This window comes from Chlorocebus sabaeus, chromosome 8 (genome assembly GCF_047675955.1).
Source record: "Chlorocebus sabaeus isolate Y175 chromosome 8, mChlSab1.0.hap1, whole genome shotgun sequence".
In the NCBI taxonomy this organism is placed as follows: Eukaryota; Metazoa; Chordata; class Mammalia; order Primates; family Cercopithecidae; genus Chlorocebus; species Chlorocebus sabaeus.
Window position 1 is genome coordinate 111,554,367 of NC_132911.1, and position 14,899 is coordinate 111,569,265.

A 14,899-nucleotide genomic window follows, 5' to 3' on the forward strand; every position below is an offset into this window, starting at 1 on the left:
GAGACTCAGAAGGAAGGATTTTTGCACATTAGTGAGAAAGAGATTTGGGGAAGGTTCATGTGGATAGCCCCTTCAGAATAGGCCCAAGGTGAAAGAATAATATGTGTGAATGTTCACTGAAGCTTCCCTCTGTAGAACAGTCTCTCAATAACAGGAACAGGATGATTCATCCCATGTATATTAAGTCATTCTTTTTATTTTTTTGTGTGTGGTTTATTGAGATTTAGGATTTTATTATTTATTTTTAGAAAAAAGAGAAAATTTACAAGATGCAAAGGTCTCACACAATACATTATCACTGATGATTGCCCTCTTGACACTTCAACAAGGGACCTGGCTTATGAATCAGCAATAAAAAGAACATGGACCCTGTGAGTGTGTTGGAGAACCCCCGCCATGGAAACGCAGAATACACCATAGTGGACTTGATGACAAATGATGCTAGGCCAGCCTGTTCCAAAAGCAAGCCAAGATGTGGCAGAAACCAACAAAGCCTTTCTGTGGGGGGCACAAGCACATGCCTTCTACCACGTGCGCACTCACCCCCCCACCCACCGGCAGTGCCCACTGCCTCATTCCACACAGCAACAACAGAAAATGACAAAACGGCCCTTTGGTGTTTTTTGCAGAGCTATTCAGGTTCCCAGCTTCTTATTTCTGTCTTCCTCTTCATGTTTCAGTTCCAAATTCTTAAAGTAGTGTAGGTGCTTAGCACCTTGAATTTTTCAGAATCCAGCTCTGCCCAATGATAACACACTGAATTCTGCCTCCTGAGCTACGGTTCCCGTTCAGAGGACACGTCACCCTCGGCACCGCCGCTGGCACTGCGGTCTTCTTTTCGGGGAGTGTTTCTTTCCTTGCTTGATTCAGAAGGTCCCTTAGCTCTGGTCTTTTCTTTTCTCTGCTGCTGTTTTTCAGGCTTTGAAAGCTGCTTTGGGTCAGAGGTAGCAGTGCCGGGAGCTGGTGATTCCAGCTCTGTGGTCACAGGTCCATCATTCTGAATGTACACCTGCATGTAGGCCCCAAACGTGCCATCTTCGATAAGCCCCGGCCTGCATGTTTTACCCAGCTGCTCCAGGAAGCTGTTGTAAAAGCCCTCTGCCTGCTCCGTGGGCATTGCTCGGCGGAAATCAGGCTTGTTTCCCTTCAGGACACACTGGAGGGTAAACTGGCTGACACACAGAATCTCGTACTGTTTGTCCGTCACACTCTTAGACCAGTGCTTCCCGCTCTGCTCGTCAAACACACGCAGGTTTAGAATCCTTCGGACCATGTGCTCCAGTTCCTTCTGCGTATCCTCCAGGGAAATACTCAGCAACACACATATGCCCCTTCCAATGGCACTAATCTGCTCTCCTCCAACTGTGACGCTGGCCCGGGTGACGCGCTGCAACACGGCCTTCATGGCTGCGGCTGCGGCGAGTGGGGCGGCGCTGCACTGCGTCCCGCCTGGCGACTCTGAGGGCGGCTCCGCCAAGTCATTCTTTTTCCCAGTCTCTGTAATGCTTGATCAGTAGATTAATGAGCAATGTGGTCACAAAAGCAGAAATGTGTTTTATGCAACATAGATTGCTCTCACCAAGGCTAGTCAGATTGTTCCTTCTTCCGGGTAGTCAATATTCTGTAGAAACCAGCACTGAATCCCTGGAGTGCCAGCCAGCTATCTGGTAGAATGCTGATTATGTTGCAGTCCTACCTTCATAAAAGAAACCATGATTTGTCTTTATGAAATACATACTTAGGCATTTGGGTTTGCCTTACCTCACTACCCAAGACTTCTGCTGAAAATAACATGCATAACTTTTCCTGTTAGAGTTTTCTGCATGACATACCTTGAGCAAGACACCCATCTTTCGCCAAAAGAAGTGGGCCAGTGGGCTGGTCCTCGTGGAGCTCACTATTCTAACCATGTAGGTCATTGCCCACATAAAATGAGATTCATCAAAGAATTAATTATGGTGCCAGCTGATGGTTAAGACCTTACAAGGTTGAAATGCAGCATAAACTCTGATGAGGGACTGATATGAGATGCTTCTTCTCCCACAGAACACATGGGTCTGGAAACCAAGGGGTTGATATAGAGGTGACATCTTCCATTATTATACCTTATTACCTACTTGCAAAAATTCATTCCTGTTTCCAAAATTCTGCGTGTTGCTGGTTGGAGAATTTAGCACCCAAAGAATTGCTTTCACAATGGGACATAGCAACCGTTGCATTGAATTGGGAGCTGAGACCGATCCCTTGCCATTTGGGGCCTCTTATGCTACTTGACAAACAGAAAGAAAAGGATATCCCACTGCTGCCTGGGTGATTGATCCAGATCAAGGATCTGCAATTGTTTTTTATAAAAGGACAGATAGTGGAATGTTTTGTGGCTTTGTGGGCCATATGTTCTCTGTCACAATGGCTGCTGTTGCAATCTGAAAGCAACCACAGTTAATACTTAAATGAACAGATATGACCATGTCTTTTCCAGATAGGATCAAGGAACAGAATCAGAAAACGAAAGGGTCTCTTCCTCCTTCTGAGTCAGCCTCATTTGATCATATGAATGTAGGAGAAGACATCCCTTCAAATTATCTGCATTTCTGCATGGGCCAATAAAACAAGAATTCCTATCCCCTCAGATGAATTGGAAAGAAATGTTCTACCATTTCTTTACCCATTCTTCATTCATACTTCTCCCCAAAGCTTGAGGAATGTCTCAGCACTGTGTGTGTGAATGTCAGCTCCATCTGGCCTCTTTCTCTCTTTCAGAGAGTTTCATACCTGTACATTCCTCCAAACACATGCTTTTCTGCTCTGGTCTCTTGTCTGTAGAAATTTAGAGAGAGTCTCAGAACTTGCAAGGGCAGGTAGTTGTGAAAGCGAGGAAGTCTGCAATTTTGCTGCTGCTTTTGTCTGCAACCTTGGGTAAACTCAGTTTCTCATTAATGTTTGTGTATACCCATTTCTGTTTTATTCCCCAATTTCTCTCTCTTAAACCTCTGCCACATGCCAGGCTAGCCAAGAACAAACTTAAGACTCCTCAAATGATAGTTATCTACAATACCTAAAGTGTCTTGCTATTCTGAACAATAATTGTTTATATAATTTCTAGATCTCAAGATCAGGAGCATCCCTTAGAGCAACAATGAGAGAAAATAAATCTCCCGTGTAATAAGAAGGTCAGGAATTCTGGCAGGCCAGAAACCCAGTAACAATTGTTTTGGTTTTTATTCATTGTTCTAGCCAATGAGCCTGAGTACCTTACATGCATTATTTCATTTAATTCTTATAACAACCTGACAAATTAAATATTACATTCTCACTTTAGATGAAAATTGAGTAATCAGACATGTTAAGTAATTTAGTATTGTTCACAGAAACTAGCAAGCAGCAAAACCAGAATTTAAACATGGATGTCTTTGACTCCCAAGCCCATGCTCTTAATCACTGTGCCATATTAGTATTAGCCAGAAGGGAAACTGTAAATGTAAGCCATGATTTTTTTGTCCATCTCCTTTCCCAAGACAGGAAATACTTCAAAGTAGCAGAAACTATCCAAGAAGATAGATTGTTTGTGGCCATTCCTACATGAGGATGGAAGATTCTGGTGATCAAATATCTTCTGCTTTATAGAAACATAAACCCAGGAATATATAAATCATTCCTTACCAGGGATGCAGTTCCTGGCTTTACACAGTATAGTGATCCATTCATGGCTAGCATAACCTATTAATGAACTGACAGGATAAAAGAACAATAGATGGGATTTTGGTATGAAGAAACCTGAGAAGGGAAAGCTTTCATGGTTCAACAGTTCAGTTTCACATCTTACATACTCTCTACAATGTCTGCTTAACTGGCCCCCTGAAAATCCATGATATGTACAGTTTAGCTGATATTCCACAATCTTTTTATACATCTTTTGCTGGCTTAAGTACCTTCCTCCATAGACACTATACCAAACCTTCACTTTCCTCAATAATTTCAAACCGAACAAATAACTTCACCTACTCTTACTGAGAACTGAGCCATGTGATGTATTTCTTTCTTTATCCTCTTCAAAATATCTCTGTCTGAATATCATATCATTGGAGAATTTGCTTTGTAAATCTAGAATATTTACCTTATAAAATAAAAAGACAAGGGGCATACACATTAGATAATTACAATGATTTAAGTTACTTTTGTTCATACTGCTAAAAATTTATGTAACAGTTCAGCCATCTGGCTCACACATGGAAGAGAGTAGACTAACTGAATTGGCTGAGAACACAGGAAGAACCATCTGGTCATCTAGCTGACATTGCCTGAGTGCCTACTCTGTGCCAGCAGCTGAAATCAAGGTCAAAGATAATAGTTTGTTCATATCAGGCTCAGTACAAGAAAGGCTTTTCCCAATTCTTTGAATTATCAGACAGTGAATTAGGCTACCTTAAAAACATACAAATACTTCATTTGTTAACCAAATACTTAACGACCACGGCAGATATAAAGTTTTACTTTTTTCCAATTGCAGAAGAGATTAAAATAATTTAGTTACCTTAAACTCAGTGCTTCTACAGAATGACAATCCTACGTCCTTTTCCCAGGGTTTATTTTCTACTCAGCATTTCTTCCATGTATTTTAAAAAATGTATCTACTCACAGACTCACCTTTTTGATGATGATGACTCATAAGCACATGACTCCTAAGTATGACTGCAAGCCAGTCATACTTAGCATACCTATTTGTCATTTCCATTTGGACGTCCTGCTGCCTTCCCAAAATTATTTATTCAAACTTGTCCTTAACTTAAAACTAAGTATTATTCCTGAAACCTGCAGTTCTATCAGTAGCACTATTTTATTCTCTCCGTAATTTTGCCACAAAATCTTGTAGCCTCCATTGATACACAGTGTCTCTCAAGCATTTAGAATTGGTCAATCATCAAATCAGTTGCCTTGATATTTCTAATGCTCTCTTATAGAGAGCCCAGAAATAAGGCCACGCCCCTACAACCATCTGACCTTTGACAAAGCTGTCAAAAATAAGCAGTGGGGAAAGGAGTCCCTATTCAAAAATGGGATAACCGACTAACCATATGTAGAAGACTGAAACTGGACCTCTTCCTTACACCATATACAAAAATCAACTCAAGATAGATAAAAGACTTAAATGTAAAACCCCAAACTATAAAAACCCTGGAAAACAATCTAGGCAATATCATTCTGGACATAGGGGCTGGCAAGGATTTCATACAAAGACTCCAAAAGCAATGGAAACAAAAGCAAAAATTGACAAATGGAATCTAATTAAACTTAAGAGCTTCTGCACAGCAAAAGAAACTATCAACAGTTAACAGAGAACTTACAGAATGGCAGAAAGTATTTGCAAACTATGTACCTGACAAAAGTCAAATATCCAGCCTCTATAAGGAACTTAAACAAATTTGTAAGAAAAAAAACAACCCCATTAAAAAGTGGGCAAAGAACATGAACAGATGCTTTTCAACAAAAGACATATAATGCAGCCAACAAGCAATGAAAAAAATCTCAATATCACTGATCATTAGAGAAATGCAAGTCAAAACCATAGTAAGATACCATCTCACACCAGTCAGAATGGCTATTAGTAAAAAGTCAGATAATAACAGATGCTGGCAAGGTTTCAGGGGAAAAAAACGCTTATACACTGTTGATGGGAGTGTAAATAAATCCAACCATTGTGAAAAACAATGTGACAATTTCTCAAAGAACTAAAAACAGAAGTACCATTTGGCCCAGCAATCCCATTAGTGGGTATATACTCAGAGGAATATACATTGTTTTGTCATAAAGACACATGAACATGTATGTTTATTGCAGTGCTATTCACAATAGCAAAGACATGGAATCAACCTAAATGTTCATCAGTGGTAGACTGAATAAAGAAAAAGTGGCACATATACCATGGAATACAATACAGCCATAAAAAGGAATGAGATCATCTCCCTTGTGGGAACATGGGTGGAGCTAGAGGCCATCATCCTTAGCAACTAACACAGGAACAGAAAACCACATACCATACGATCTCACTTATAAGTGGGAGCTTAATGATAACACATGGATACAAAAAGGTAAACAACAGACACTGGAGTCTACTTGAGGGTGGAGGGTGGGAGGAGGCAGAGGATCAGAAAAATAACTATTGGGTACTAGGGTTAGTATCTGGTTGATGAAATAATCTGTACAACAAGCCCCCATGACACAGAATGTTGCGTTGAGTAAATTTATTTGATAAAGAAATCCTAATCTTTTGCTGTGAAGGCATTGCTAAAAGAATGAAAAGACAAGCCACAGATGGGGAGAGTAGAGTGGCAAATGACATATCTTATTAAGCAATTGTGTCCAAACTACATAAAGAACTCTTACAACTAATAGAAAAGAAACAATCCAGTTTTTTAAATAGGCAAAATATTTGAACAGATACTTCACCAAAGGTGACATAATAGCAAATAAGAGATGAAAATATGCTAACAGCATACAAATTAAAACATGATCATATATCCTACATATATATTAGAATGTCTACAATTAAAAGGACTGAGTATATCACATGTTAGTGAGGAAGTGAATAAACTGGAACTCATATATTTCTGGCATGGATGTAAAATGGTACCATCACTTTGGAAAATAGCTTGTCAGTTTGTAAAAATCCTTAACATACATCTACCATGCAACTTAATCCTTCCACTCCTAGGAATCTCCCCAAGAGAAAGGAAAACATATGTCCTCTCAAAGACTTATACACACATGTTCATAGCAGCTTTTTAAAAAAGTCCAATACCGGAAATGACCCAAATGCCCCTAAACTAGTAAATAGATAAACAAATTGTGGTATATTCAAATGTGGAATACTATACAGCAATAAAAAGTAATGAACTAATTATACATATGACAACATAGATAAGTATTTTTTTTAAAATTAGGGTTTTTTTTCTTTATTCTAAAAAGAAAAACGGATACGTGTGCAGAATGTGCAGGTTTATTACATAGGTGTATGTGTGCCATGATGGTTTGCTGCATCTATTGACCTGTCCTCTAAGTTCCCTCCACTCACCACCATGCAATAGGCCCTGGTGTATGTTGTTCCCCCTAATGTCCATGTGTTCTCATTGTTCAACTCCCACTTATGAGTGAGAACATGTGGTGTTTGTTTTTCTGTTCCTGTGTTAGTTTGCTGAGGATGATGGCTTCCAGATTCATCCATGTCCCTGCAAAGGACATGATCTCATTCCTTTTTGTGGCTGCATAGTATTCCATGGTGTATATGTACCACATTTTATTTATCCAGTCTACCATTGATGGGCATTTAGGTTGGTTCCATGTCTTTGCTACTGTAAATAGTGCTGCAATAAACATACGTGTACATGTGTCTTTATAATACAATGATTTTTGTTACTTTGGGTATATACCCAGTAATGGAATTTCTGGGTCAAATGGTATTTTTGGTTCTAGATCCTTGAGAAATCGCCATACTGTCTTCCACAATGGTTAAACTAATTTACATTCCCACCAACAGTGTAAAAGCATTCATATTACTCCACAGCCTCACCAGCATCTATTGTTTCCTGACTTTTTAATAATTGCCATTCTGACTGGTGTGAGATGTTATCTCATTGTGGTTTTGATTTGCATTTCTCTGATTATCGGTGATGTTGAGCTTCTTTTCACATGTTTATTGGCCATGTAAATGTTTTCTTTTGAGAAATATCTGTTCACATTCTTTGCCCACTTTTTGATGGGGTTGTCTTTTTTTGCAAATATGTTTAAGTTTCTTATAGATTCTGGATATTAGACCTTTGTCAGATGGGTAAATTGCAAAAAATATTTCCCATTCTGTAGGTTTCCTGTTCACTCTGATAGTTTCTTTTGCTGTGCAAAAGTTCTTTAGTTTAATTAGATCCCATTTGTCAATTTTGGCTTTTGTTGCAATTGCTTTTAGCATTTTTGTCATGAAATATTTGCCCATCCCTGTGTCCTGAATGATGTTGCCTAGGTTTTCTTCTAGGGGTTTTATGGTTTTGGGTTTTACATTTAAGTCTTTAATCCATCTTGAGTTAATTTTTGTATATGGTGCAAGGAAGAGATCCAGTTTCAGTTTCTGCATATGGCTAGCCAGTTTTCCCAGGACCATTTACAGAATAGGAGATCTTTCCCCCATTGTTTGTTTTTGTCAGGTTTGTCAAAGATCAGATGGTTGTAGATGTGTGGTGTTATTTCTGAGGTCTCTGTTCTGCTCCATTGTTCTATATGTCTGTCTTGGTACCAGTACCATGCTGTTTTCCTTACTGCACCTTTGAAGTCAGGTAGCATGATGCCTCCAGCTTTGTTCTTTTTGCTTAGGATTGTCTTGGCTATACAGGGTCTTCTTTGATTCCATATGAAATTTAAAATAGATTTTTCTAATTCTGTGAAGAATGTCAATGGTAGTTTGATGAGAATAGCATTGAATCAATAAATTACTTTGGGCAGTATGGCCATTTTCACGATATTAATTCTTCCTATCTGTGAGGATGGAATGTTTTTCCATTTATTTGTTTCCTCTCTTATTTCCCTGAGCAGTGGTTTGTAGTTCTCCTTGAAAGAGTTTCACATTCCTTGTTAGTTGTATTCCTAGGTATTTCATTCTCATTGTAGTGATTATGAATGGGATTAATTCATGATTTGGCTCTCTGCTTGTCTATTGTTGGTGTAAAGGAATGCTTATGATTTTTGTACATTGATTTTGTATCCTGAGACTTTGCTGAAGTTGGTTATCAGTTCAAGAAGTTTTGGGGCTGAGATGATGGGGTTTTCTAAATATAAAATCATTTAGATTTTCTATTTGTCATCTGCAAACAGAGACAAATTGACTTCCTCTCTTCCTATTTGAACACCCTTTCTTTCTATTGCCTGATTGTCTAAGCCAGAACTTCCAATACTATGTTGAATAGGAGTGGTGGGAGGAGGGCTTCCTTGTCTTATACCGGTTTTCAGAAGGAATGCTTCCAGCTTTGTCCATTCAATATTATATTGACTATAGGTTTGTCATAAATAGCTCTTATTATTTTGAGACATGTTACATCAATACCTAGTTTATTGAGAGTTTTTAAGACAAAGGGGTGTTGAATTTTATCAAAGGCCTTTTCCGCATCTATTGTAATCATAAATCATGTGATTTTTGTCACTGGTCCTGTTTATGTGATGGATTACGTTTATTGATTCACGTATGTTGAACCAGCCTTACATCCCAGGGATGAAGCCAACTTGATTGTGGTGGATAAGATTTTTGATCTGTTGCTGGATTTGGTTTGCCAGTATTTATTGTCTATTGATAAGTCTTAATTATGTTGAGTGAAAGAAGACAGATATAAAGAGTATATACCATATGTTTCCATTTATATAAAATTCTAGAAATGGAAACTAATCTGTATTTTCAGAAAGCAGATGAGTGTTTGCCTAAGGACAGAGAGGGGTGCTAGGAAAGTTTACAAGGGGCTACAAGGAAATTTTTGGAGGTGATGGATATGTTCAATATTTTGATTGTAGTGACGATTTTATGGGTGTTTACGTATGTTAAACGTTATCAAAATACATTTTAAATATATGCAGTTCTTTGTATGTCAACTATATCTCAATATAGCTGTAAAAAAAGTAAGCAAGAGAAAGGAAGGCGGGAAGAGAAGAAATCCCTCCTGTTCGCTATATTTGAATACACTAATCATGTGAATTAATACAGTCTTAGAGGAAGTCTTGCATATTTCAAATTAAAAATCTGGCTAAGGATTATTGCCATGAATGTAATATGGAATTAATTATTCATTCATTTATTCAACATATATTTATTTGGGACTTATCATCTAGGCACTATTACAGGTCCTAGGAATATATCTGTGAACAATGCAGGTGAAGTTCCCATCCCTTATAGAGATGAGGGAGTCAACAACTGTCCATAGATTAAATTTTATGAAGAGAGGGGAAGACGTGCTTATTACAGAGATAAATTGATTCTATGTGATTGTCAGGAAGAGTAAAGCAGAAAAATGAGATAGACAGGAATATTGAGGGAAGGGTTGCTATTTTAGATCGGATGGTCAGGGAATACCTGGCAGGTGATATTTTAGCAGAAAACCCTTTTTATAATGTTAATGCTTTTATTTTATATGTTTTAATAATTTTATCTTTTTACGATTTTGGATAAGAAATAATGATCTGAATAGTAGCTGGTAATTCTTGGACTTTGTGTGACTCACCTCCTCGATCTTAAAGAATTTGAGGGGTTTGTTGGTGGTTGGGGTGAGCTATGAAGAGTTAAGCAAAATATACATAAATTAAAGGCCTGTGAGATTTCTGAAAGCCAAACACCAATTAGAAAACCAGTTTCAAATTAGAATCATCTCCCGTAATTATCACTTTGAAGGGAATTACCTTAACTCCTGTAATCAAATATGTAGCTCCCTTTCATTTTGCAGCTGAGCCCAAGTATTCTATTTTTGATTTACCTTTTCTTGTCTGTGCTGATTTTTACATGTTGAAATCAATACAGTCATAGCAAGGAATAATGAGGTCATCTCTATATTATCATATTGCCCCATCTATGTTGTTATCTGTTCATTCACTCACCCAGAGTGTATTAAGCACCCACTATGTGCTGAACACTGACCACAGCATGAGGCTAGGACAATGAATCAGACATAGACTTTGAATACCTGAATAGCTTATTGTCCACTGATCATGGACAACCATGAAAATAAATAAGAAAGGAAATTGCAAGAGCTGATAACTTACAATGTAAAGCAGAAGGAGGAAAGCTTGTCAGGACCTTTATTATGGGGTGTCCTCAATAATTGTTTCTGGGAACTGGAGCTTTCTTTCTTCTTTTTGGAATCCTGGGTCTAGTTCTTCAGAACCAATTAGACTTGGCCAAACCCCTCTTGTATCTTATACTTCAAAGTCTTAGAAAAAATTATGAAATATTTCAGAAACAAAAAAAGTGTAAATAATAAAACAATAAACCCAGCTTCAGAAATGAATGAAGCATTATCAACAACAGTTGACATATGCTGTGTACCTGATGCTTATATCTCCCACCTAGCCATATCGGTTTCCCAAAGAAGTAAATTCCATCTTGATTTTGGCTTCTATCAGTCCCATGCATTTCTTTCTAATTTATGTATACACACACACACACACACACATACTACGTATGTATACAATGTTGCTTTTTGTTTTTAAACTTTATATAAATGATGTCATACTCTAGGTATTCTGGAAACCAGATTTTCCTACAAGTATATAAGATTCTTCCTTGTTGATAACTATAAAGCTAGTTTGGTCACTCCTCTGTTCATGGTCTTCCATCATGTGAGCATCCCATGACTTATTTCTGCTGTGGTTGTTAGACTTTTAACAATGACGCTTCAATAACACCACTGTAAACATTCCTATACAGAGTGCCACATGTACATGTGTGAGAGGCTCTCAGGAGTATCCTTGGAAATGGAATTATTGCATCATCAAATATGCAAAATTTCCATTTTATAGATGTCACCAAATAGCTCCCCCAAAACTTTATAGCAATGTAAATTTCCACCAGCAGCATATAAATTCCTATCTTCCACATTCTCACTAATTCCTGGCATAATCATATATAAAAATGCTTTCAAATGAAAGGGTGTGAAATGGTACTTCAATATGGTTTGAATTTATGTTTTCCTTATTACCAGTGGAGTTGAGCATCTTTTCACATGTTTAGTGGTCACTTGGGTTTCCTCTTCTATGAATAATTTTTTCTCATTTCCTCAAAGCATTTTCACATCAGAGTAACTCACGTTTTTATCTTCTCCAATTTTAAATGTATTAAAGTTTTGATAGGATATACTTGAGCTTTTCTGAAATCTTTTTTTTTTTTTTTTTTTTTTTTTTTTTGAGATGGAGTCTCGCTCTGTCGCCCAGACTGGAGTGCAGTGGCCAGATCTCAGCTCACTGCAACCTCCGCCTCCCGGGTTTATGCTATTCTCCTGCCTCAGCCTCCTGAGTAGCTGGGACTACAGGCGCCCGCCACCTCGCCCGGCTAGTTTTTTGTATTTTTTAGTAGAGACGAGGTTTCACCAGGTTAGCCAGGATGGTCTCGATCTCCTGACTTTGTGATCCACCCGTCTCGGCCTCCCAAAGTGCTGGGATTACAGGCTTGAGCCACCGCGCCCGGCCTGAAATCTTAAATAAAATTTTTCTTACTGCCCTCGTTCCCAAACACCTTGTTTTCCTCTTTGTCATTAACTTTTCTTCAAATTTGAAAACAGAGCAATTCATGGAGTAGTTTTTCTTTAATTATGGCTGTGCATTGAGGAAGAGTATAATAGGAAGAGTAAAATTAAGGTCTTGTGGAAGTTTTTGAAGAGAGAGATCAGAACCAATCAAGAAGCTTTTATTACCCTTGAGCAGACAAAAAAAAGATAGTTGATGCTGGGAGGTTGCAAAGAAAATTGAGAATGGATGGTTTCAGTCACAGAATGGGTCAGGCTAGGGCTGTTCTTCCATACAGCTGTCTCAGGAGCCACGGTCTGATGAGGTGAACCTGTCTGTCATCATATGGGGTCCTGAACATAAGCTTTACAGGGATGAGGGAGTCAGGACCTGCCCACTAAAAATGTCTTATGAAGCCTGATCAGTCACACATAATGCTGGACATTGCTTTAAGGTTCTCTGACATTATAATATATAATATACTGTATTGTAAAAGTATTTATTCCTTTATTTATATTTATTAAATGTTTGCTATGTAGAAATTACTTTACACATTAACTCATTGCATTTCTCAACACTCCCAACAGGTTATTAAACCATTTCACAGATGAGAAACCTGAGGTTCATCGTGGGAATAACTTACTTATAACCAGAGTCCCCTATGCCATCATCCTCAGTCATTCTCCTCTAGATCTTGGTAGGGAGAAAGAGTTGCTTTTAAATAGCAACCCTCTGTGTTTATCACAGAAACAGTAAAGCTAAGATTTAGGTAATTTGTGAGCAAGCACTTTTCATTTCCTCAAGAAACAAAGAAAAAAAGCTAGGTCTGGAATCCTAGCTTTTCGTATGTTAGCCAAAAGAAGTGTCTCTAGTATTTTCTTCCAGAGCTTCCTAAAATATCCCCAGCTTTTCCAAGGTCTCCACTCTCAGAGGCCATGAGTAGTTTCATGTAACTTCAAATGGCCTAACTCCCAGTGCTTGAAGGTAAATTGCTCCTGCCCCTTGAAGAAGTTTCTCAGATGAAAAACTCAATGTCTTTTATAAAGGAATTAAGCATTTGTTTTAAAAGGTGATATGTTCCCCCTGAAACCCTTTGTACTTTCAGCAAAATTAGTCCAAGTCAGTTTTTATTTTATTCCAGTCAAGGGTTTTATTCAACCTTAAAACTCCTATGGCCACTAATCCACAGACGCTGTTTATTCCTTTGAAGTTTCCTTTTGCTCAGACTTGACACAGTTTTCGCCAAAGTTAGTCTTCAGGAGACCTTTGGAGATTGTTCTCTCACCAGGTTATGTCCTGTTTGTATGGTGGTTGAGACTGTGGCTTAAGTTTCATAGGGAGCACTGAGTTGCTCAAGTTCAAGGAAGAGTGGATAAGTACTTCCAGCCCAGGGAAAGGTTAGTGAGAGGGTTGTATATGTGTGTGTGTACGCTTGTGTGTGTGTGTTTGTGTGTTTGATTTGCTTTGGTTTTGCTGAAATGAGCCCATGAGATGCACATTGAAAAAGTTAAATTGTATTTGGTGTGTTCTAAACATTTATATTTATCAGATTTAGAAACAACTGTGTTTCAAAATAGTCACAACTATACAATGGTTATTCTCTCTATATCATTATTTTCCAGTGTAATTATTAACTAACTTGAGATAATAATGAAATGATCTTAGTAAATGGTCTAATAAAAAAATCATGTCTGCCAAATTGACTGTGAGCGGCAATGAAAAAGTAGCACATGAAAGTGGTTAAGTGTATTACCCAAAGTTCCCATTACTGTATTCAGTCATCTCGCCTTACGATGCACTAATATTTCTCTTAAATAGGGTCATGGACCATTAATTTCCTGGCCTTGAAATCTCTTATTATTAAAAGTGTTACTTAGCAACTTTTAGACATTGAAGTTAATCCAAATAAGACAAGCCAAAAGGTCTGTTGGTCTGTTCACTCTTATTGTAAAAAACGATTGATGTTCTGTGCTGGAATATTTTTCATTTGCTTTCTTAGAATTATATTGTCTTGTGTGGGTTAGGGGAAAAGAAGTACAATGTGAGTTTCCTTGGCTCCCATAGATTAGGGAACAAAATTACAAACATTTGGTGTTCATCCCCTATGTCTGCCTCACTATTCTTCATATATGAAAATGACTCTCTTCTCTCCGCCAAATGTTGGATTCAGTCTCTGAAACAATACTTGCTACCTATTACCTGGCTAGAGGGTGTAGCAGGCCCAAATAAGTCTATTTCTTTTTTTTTTTTTTTTTTTTTTGCAATTAAGTCTATTTTTTAAAGTCATTGTCTGCATTTTTTTGCTAAAAGGAGTCAGGTTTATCTTCATCATGCAAATTGGCAGAGCTACTAGAACTGTCAAGATGGAAGTACCACTTCCATTGTGTTCCTATTATAATTTAATACACACTTCCATTGAGGCATTTACCGTCTTGAACTGACTTACATTAGGCTTACGTTCAGGACTAGCTTCCTGGGTTGGTGACCTTTGCATTTGCACAAGGCCTATGCTTCACAGGGCTCCAGTCTTGGTTTTATTGCATGCTGTGGCTGTCTTGAATTTCCTAATTTTTGAAGAAGGGGCTCGCTATGCATTTTTACTTTGTACTGAGCTCCACAAATTATATAGTTGGTCCCGTTTACATATTTATCTTCTCTACTG

General features: G+C 38.0%; 1 pseudogene; it reads right to left on the reverse strand.

The window, feature by feature from the left end:
• Positions 1–249: 249 nt before the first annotated feature.
• Positions 250–1,422, reverse strand: LOC103237283 (D-aminoacyl-tRNA deacylase 1 pseudogene; annotated as a pseudogene).
• Positions 1,423–14,899: the final 13,477 nt, after the last annotated feature.